Source organism: Palaemon carinicauda, chromosome 5 (genome assembly GCF_036898095.1).
Source record: "Palaemon carinicauda isolate YSFRI2023 chromosome 5, ASM3689809v2, whole genome shotgun sequence".
In the NCBI taxonomy this organism is placed as follows: Eukaryota; Metazoa; Arthropoda; class Malacostraca; order Decapoda; family Palaemonidae; genus Palaemon; species Palaemon carinicauda.
This window is the reverse complement of record NC_090729.1, coordinates 146,708,384-146,715,883: the sequence shown is the minus strand read 5'-3', so window position 1 is coordinate 146,715,883 and position 7,500 is coordinate 146,708,384.

Below are 7,500 nucleotides of genomic sequence, written 5' to 3'. Positions count from 1 at the left end.
ACTTACCAGCAACAAAATGCTTCTAAAATTCCATTTGTCTACAACAAACTGCTATCCATTAAACACCAGGTAAGCATGTAAAATCTACGAAATTTATATAAAGAAGAAACGTCAACTAAAGTTTTATCCAGTCAACCTTCCTCAAAGTTTATCGACATTATTCACTGGCTTAGGAACATAAAATGATATTTTCAACTCTCCCCGGGTTGTACCTTTAGGGTTACAGGAGGAAAGTTCGGCGTTGTGCATCATCAATTCTGCATATCTAAGTCACACTTCAAGTCCATGAATATGCAAAGACGGGTCACCTAGCGACCCCGGTCCTACTTTAATTTACATTTCCACGTGAAAGTGCCTGAACAATGGGTAATAATAATTACCTTCATCCTTACCTTCATTAATAATAGTCTATATTGAGGTAATATGATAACGTGGATGATTGGACATCGCATGGAATAATTTACTGTTCAGCATGATCCTATTTACTAATTCTTGAAAAAGCCTATATCAAAACACTCTCTCTCTCTCTCTCTCTCTCTCTCTCTCTCTCTCTCTCTCTCTCTCTCTCTCTCTCTCTCTCTCTCTCTCTCTCAATGTAGTCAGCTAGATAATTTAAGTAGAATTCTTTAAATTGGAGGAATTGGAGGGGTGCCTCCTCAAAAATTTCAAAGTTTTGAGAAGAGGCCATTTGCATTCTCATGTTTATTCATCGCAGCTTTTTTCTGCTCCAGTTTTCCTCCACTATCGTTGATTCATGATTTCTGGCGCCATTACCAGCCACCCAATCAGGCCCTCAAGACCCATAATCCTAAATCCCATACCACAATAAATGCCTGAGAGAGAGCCCACACGTAGAGGTGCGTAATTGTTACAGCTTGTTTACGGAGAACAGTAAAAAATATCTTAATAAGGATATATAGTGCAGACGTTAAGACCGTGCCTTCCAGGCTAAAATATGGCAAAGACAGAGTACATAAATAGGGCTGTACAAAGAAAGAAGCTGCCCCACCCTCCCCATAATGGTAGGAAACATTTGGGAGCTTTTTTACATTAAAAGAAATCTGGGAAGGGTGAGAGGCCATTACCAACATCAACGTAGATTACTTGAATGTGACACTAAAGCTTTAAATATCCTAATGTTTTCCAGAGAGACATATCAGTTCTACCATCCTTGATTCAAAACTTACTCTTCAAATTTAAAACACGCTTCAGAAAGACACATAAGAGAAAAGACTATTGGAGTAAACATCAGGCGTTTACTTGGATTCTTTTATAAAACATTAATTAATATGATTGAAAATCGTGATAGAAATGTATATGTTTGCTGAACCATAAAATCATAAGGATTATTCTTTTCGGTATTCACAAGAAATGTGATATTTTTTCCGATAAGGCAATTGAATGATAAAAAATAAAACCGTTTTTTTTTTCTGAAAATATACGGTATTGATTCATTAACATTAACACATTAATTTATTAGTCATTCTATACTAAAATTAACTTGTAAATTACTCTATTCTCAAATTAATTTGCAAATTAATTTCATTTCCCCGGCGTCACAAGCGATGAACCTTGTGGCTGACAGCGAAGAAATGACAACGGAATGTTAAGAACAAAACTTATGAATGTGAGCGAAAATATCTCTTACTACATTTCCCCAGTGCAATTAGCAATACTTATCTTCAATTTACGCTCAAGAGAATGAGCAAGTTGTTGGCTCAACTTGAATTATAGGGTCGATTAAAAATCCTTGGCCTGATCGCAACACAAAGCCATGCAAGATCAAACGGTAGTTGAATCCTGTAGTTAAGCTAATGATGACACTTTGTTAGCGTTAGTGAATACTAATACACGAATACTCTCATAAGATACGGCAAGGTAATTTCTTCTTTGTTGTTATTCATATTAAGTAAAAACATTAGTAAGGAAGTAGACTAAAAAAAAAATTGAACTGTAAAGAAGGCGTACACTTTATAAATTGTTTTAAATTGTAGATAAAGAAGAAAACCATGAAAACAAAGTAATAACCAAAGGGAAGTAATGAAAGAAACTAATAAAATATTCTGATAACCACATATCCATACATAAATACATTCATACACTTATATATTAGCATATATACAGTATACCTATCATATAAATGCATATTTAGAGATAGATAGATAGAGATTGATAGATATTCAAAGCGAAATTATCAAAAACGTAAATAAATATCAAATGGCATTTTAAAATATTAAATAATTTCTTAAACTTAGAAGCACACTTGCATGAGCACTCTTCTACAGTTTTACAATAAATGAAAAGAAATCTCTCCAGGACAACTAAGTACCATCGCAGAACCTACAAAAATTAAGGTTGTTAGTGTTCGGCAAAAAGAGAAGGATGATACAATTTTTATTACTAATGTTTACAAGGCGAAAGAAAAGGAGAACTTGATATGTGTTCTCAAAACAGTATGAAAAAATTAATTAATTATAAAATATAAACTGTAAAAAGAGTTAAACAAGGACATAGCGGGCTTCTGGCAACCACGGGTAGAATCCAACTAATTCCTACTCAACAAGATAAGAACGCGAACCAAAATAGCTGTCGCTTTTAAATTTCTTCGTGGGGTCCTACTCCATCATCTCCGCAAGGGGCAAAAGTGGTTCAAGTCCAGCACGGAAGATATATTTTCCCGGATAGTTAACTCTAAAAGTTTGTATACACAAAAATAATAACAGCCTAAATCTTCTGAGCGGAAATAAGAAGAAAATGAAACAGAACAGGAAGATCACAAAGGAAAATTGCAAAACACAACATCTAGGAAGAAATGCGAGATGAATATTTGGACACTGGAGAAATTTTGTGAAATTTGAGAAAACAAGGTGAATGTGTATGAAATCATGTTTAACACCAAATCTATCAAAATTTATATAACTCATACAACAGCTTTGTATACAATACCACTACAGTACTTCCACATAAGGATTCAACGCAATATCCGTGAAATTTAATTGCATACATATCTAAAATTGCATAACGAAAATTGATGTATTTAGATTATCTTCACTATACGTGGTTTTATACCAATTGAAAAAATTTAATAATGTTTATATAAAAAAAATAATTCTCCATTAAATTTTCCGTTCGACAAATGACGAAAAAAGTGAAATCACCATGTAAAGTTCGACGATGCTGCGATGGAGGTCAGTGCTGAAAAAATAACTCCAGCCCGAGACCTATCAAAAATGAAAATCACATCACATCATGTTCAAACTTTTTTCGCTTCCAAACATTTTGCATATCAAAACAATTCGTTTGTGGACTTTGCTCTGCGGTATATTTTTGTGGGTTTGACGACTGGAAAAACATAAAAAGCAACCATATTTTTATCAATATTCTATGAAGCCTGAAGAAATAAAGCCCTATACCGAGACTATTTCAAGGTAAACTAACAAATCTAAGTTAAAGGTATATTAATTTACTTTATAAATAATTTATCAATACTTTATTTCTAAAAATAAAATAATCAATATCCACGGAGGAGAGGGCTTACCTTTCTTAATTATCACATTTCTATCAAAATCGGAATATATGAAGCGATCCCTTTATAAAAAATATGGTACATGTTTTGTACCAGAAAGAAGAGTAAAATTTTATCCCGAATAAAAAAAACGGCATCACAATCGCTAAGCATAAGAGGGAAGAGGACGAGTACCGGAAGTGCAGAGCCCAATTCTACGGATTTAGAAAGCAAAGCCGTCAAAAGGAGCTCAAGTTTTCATGGCAAAGCAATCTACGTTTACGATGACAAGCACTAAGATGTTGTACGTGAAGTTGACATAATCTCTTATTTTTCCCTGAGCTCGACCTATGTGCAAGATAATAATAATAATAATAATAATAATAATAATAATAATAATAATAATAATAATAACAGGGACTACATTATTAATACTAATGAAATAAAAAACTGAACTCAAAATATTAATGTTCTAGGTGGGGTCTGTCTGTCTGTCTGAAACAACACTTTATCCATTAAAGTCTAAATAAAATATCGAGTGTTGAGGTTTCAATCACCACATAATCTTTAGGTTCTTCAGCAATTGTAGTTCGATGAATCTCATGAGAAGGGACTTCTTTCCTTATAATGACTTGAGTTAAAAGAGCTAGCCTTACTTTTTATAGTTTTATTAAGTAACCCCCCCCCCCCCCAATAAAAAGTCGTTCAAATAAAACGTAAATGAAATAGAAGGGTGAACATTATGAAACAGCATGATATAACCCGGGATAACCATGAAAGCCATGGTGCATATCATTTTAAAACCTCATTTCGGAAACTGCCGAAAGTCATCGATTACGGCATCAACTAGATCGAGATTAAATCAAAATGCTTTGAATGACTGGCTGGCTAATCTTTATGCCAATAACGATTAAATTCATACCTGTTCAATAATCAGATAAAATGATCGATTACATGAATTTGAGGCATAAGGCCCAGCGCTGAGGTCTGAGAGGGCCTTCAGTGCAAAAAGCAACTGGGAGGGGAGGTGCTGGGGTCACATCATGAAGTAAAAGTAGAAAGGTTAGGCAGATGGGAAACGGGAAAGGGAATATAGTAGTATGGTAAAAAGGGAGTACTCCTATGGGTCTCAGGAGCGATGCAAAGACCATCAAGTAATGCCTTCAGTGTACTGCGGGATTTGCATTGACGGCACAACACCCTCCCCCGGAAATACGAATTACGATCAATCGTATTATAGCAAGTCATAGTGGCTGAAGTGGTTACCTACATGCAAGGGACAAATCAAGAGTTGACAACGGAATCATGCATGTTCACAATACATATGCAGAGGAAGGAGTAGGTGGTCCATGTTGAGCACTGTTAGAACAAAAGCTAAATCTAACATGGCAGTAAGAGACCACCAATGTGAATAAGATATTTTTTTTTATCATCATAGAAAAAACGTCTCAGGAAATTGGTGCGTCTGGCATTTAATCAAGCTACATGGTCATCATTTACCAGAATCAATCGGACTAATATTGAGAACACTTGCCATCATAAAAAGCCACTAAACACTTTCTTAACATCACCATCGATAAAAAAAACACCCACGCCCAATACAATTACAAGGGAAAACCCCGCACATGGGGGCAAAAATTTGAATGATTTGGGGAAATGGCGACAATGGCTTGATTTTGTTGACCTTGAGTTAGTCTTTATGGTTATCAATAGATTTTATTTTTAGTGTCTAAAGCCAGCGATACTTTCGAATTTGCATGACCTATACAGTAAACTAACTAATACCGTAAAAAGACCCGACAATTTACATTTAAAATAAGTTAACAGTTGAAAAATGCCATCGCATCCATCCCATCGGGCAAAAGGAACAACGCCCACAATAATAAGGCAGGGCAGAGAGGCTTTGCCCTCTCAAGTACAGACTAATTAGAAGCTTCTAATTGGTCGTTATTATTCCCGACGGAAGATCGTCGTCTGGGGCTTTTGATTAACGAGCATTGCCAGGACCACGTAATTAGGCCTTAATGATCCCCTTCCCACTTGAAAATTAAAAGTCCGCATCGCGGGAGAATATGACGGAGTTGGTCCTTACAATTCACACACATCTAGGCTGCGCTGGCTGACATTTCCGATAAGGAGTCCTAAGGGCGTGACTTTTAAATGGGGTCGACTGATTACATATTTTTCTACCACATCCTCTAATGAGCACCTATTATCTGGACATGTCCTGTAAGTGGTTATATTAAAACTTAGATTTAATAAAATCTGATTTAATATTTGCCCAAATTGTGGTTTACTAAGAAATTAAAATGACAAACTCCAACTTATGTAGATTTTTCCTCTACAAGCTAAAAGTATCTATGACCAGCAGATTATTTACTACGAAAAGTTTTCAATCCAAAGAAAAAAAAGAAAAAAATCAGGGCATCTACTGTTCATCGTCGTCCTCAAAAGACTACGTCATTGCTGATACATTTCCAGAATTCTGCATACGAGATTGAAAATCTTGAATTAAAACGTTGCTTACAAATGAAATATCTACAAAGGCATAAAGACCGATTCACACGACCCGTTTTCTTTCCGTTTACCCCGGAGCGGTTTTCATTGTTTACTTATATTCTGTCACATGGGTATCATGGGAGATAATTCTCTCAGCATTAGAAATTTGGCGTTAATTGCTCTTCTACTAGAAGAGGAGGAGGAAGAGGTATTCCAACGAAAAGGGAAGGGATTTTTACATGTTATTAAAGAAAAGAAAGAGGGAGGGAGAGATATGGACACTGTATAAAGAACTGGCAGATGATGAAGTGAAATTTTTCCAATATTTCATAATGCCAAAAGCAAAGTTTGTCTGTTTGCTACAAAAGATTGATATGGGCCTACCCAGGAAGAACACAAATTGCCAAGAAGCCATAACTCCAAAGGAAAGACTTTGTTTGCTTAAATTAAAAAATTGCAAACAATGAAAGAGTTTCATTATGGTAAATGATTCACAATACAGATGAACCTTCATTAAAACAAAAAATTTATCCTTGCTCTCATCTCTGAAAACAAGTTTTCTTACTTCACAAAGAAAATTTTTCATCAGGTCAAACAACTCTTCATACCCTCACACAAGTTCAATTAATTTCTCACCCATGGTGTCAACTGTCAACAATGAACTAATTGTACACTGTAAGACTCTATGAGGAAAAGTCGAGGTTGCAGACCACGAAAAAGAACGGGTACGATACGGGTCCTTGTTCACACGAAGCATCATTCCACCCGTTGGTTGGGTTGGTAACGGCCGTCAAACCGGCCGGGTTTGTTTGGGAAGAAAGCCGAGCCGACTCGGACGGCTGACGACCGTGGGCCGCCGTCAGGCTGAGGAGTTGTGTGAACCAAGGTCCTTCAAAGGACCTTGGTGTGAACAGTCGCATTTGAATACACGTAAGAAAGCTAGACGCCGCTTAAACGACGGCCTGCCAGTCGGAAAGAATACGGGTTGTGTGAATCAGCCTTAAAGTTAACCAAGACGACCAAAGAAGACATCTCCTGTCACAGACAGCAAGGATGGAAACAGGGTTTCTCAACAAACAAGAAACAAGTAAACACGGAACCACTCCTCTTTTCGAACTGTGAGGTCGTATTTCTAAAGCATACTAGCTTGCGTGTGAGCGAGGCTTAATCTGCAGAAAATATATTTGCAAAACTGAAGTTAAGACTCCAGTTTCTTATGCATACATCTTTCACGGAAAGCTGTATATTTTATGGTTACTTGCCGTCTTTGTAAAGGTAAAAAATGCAAAAATATAAATAATAGTCATCTATAAAAAAAAATATTGCATTCGAAAATAAATGAAGGATCTTCATATTTTCATGCATCAAGCAGTATTATAGTTAGTCAATAGGCAAATATTGGTTCTAAATTTTACCGTTCTCAAGAATAATACGACACAATCTAGATTTATAAAATGTAAGATTTCATTATTCTATGAAAGTAATACCATGACCAT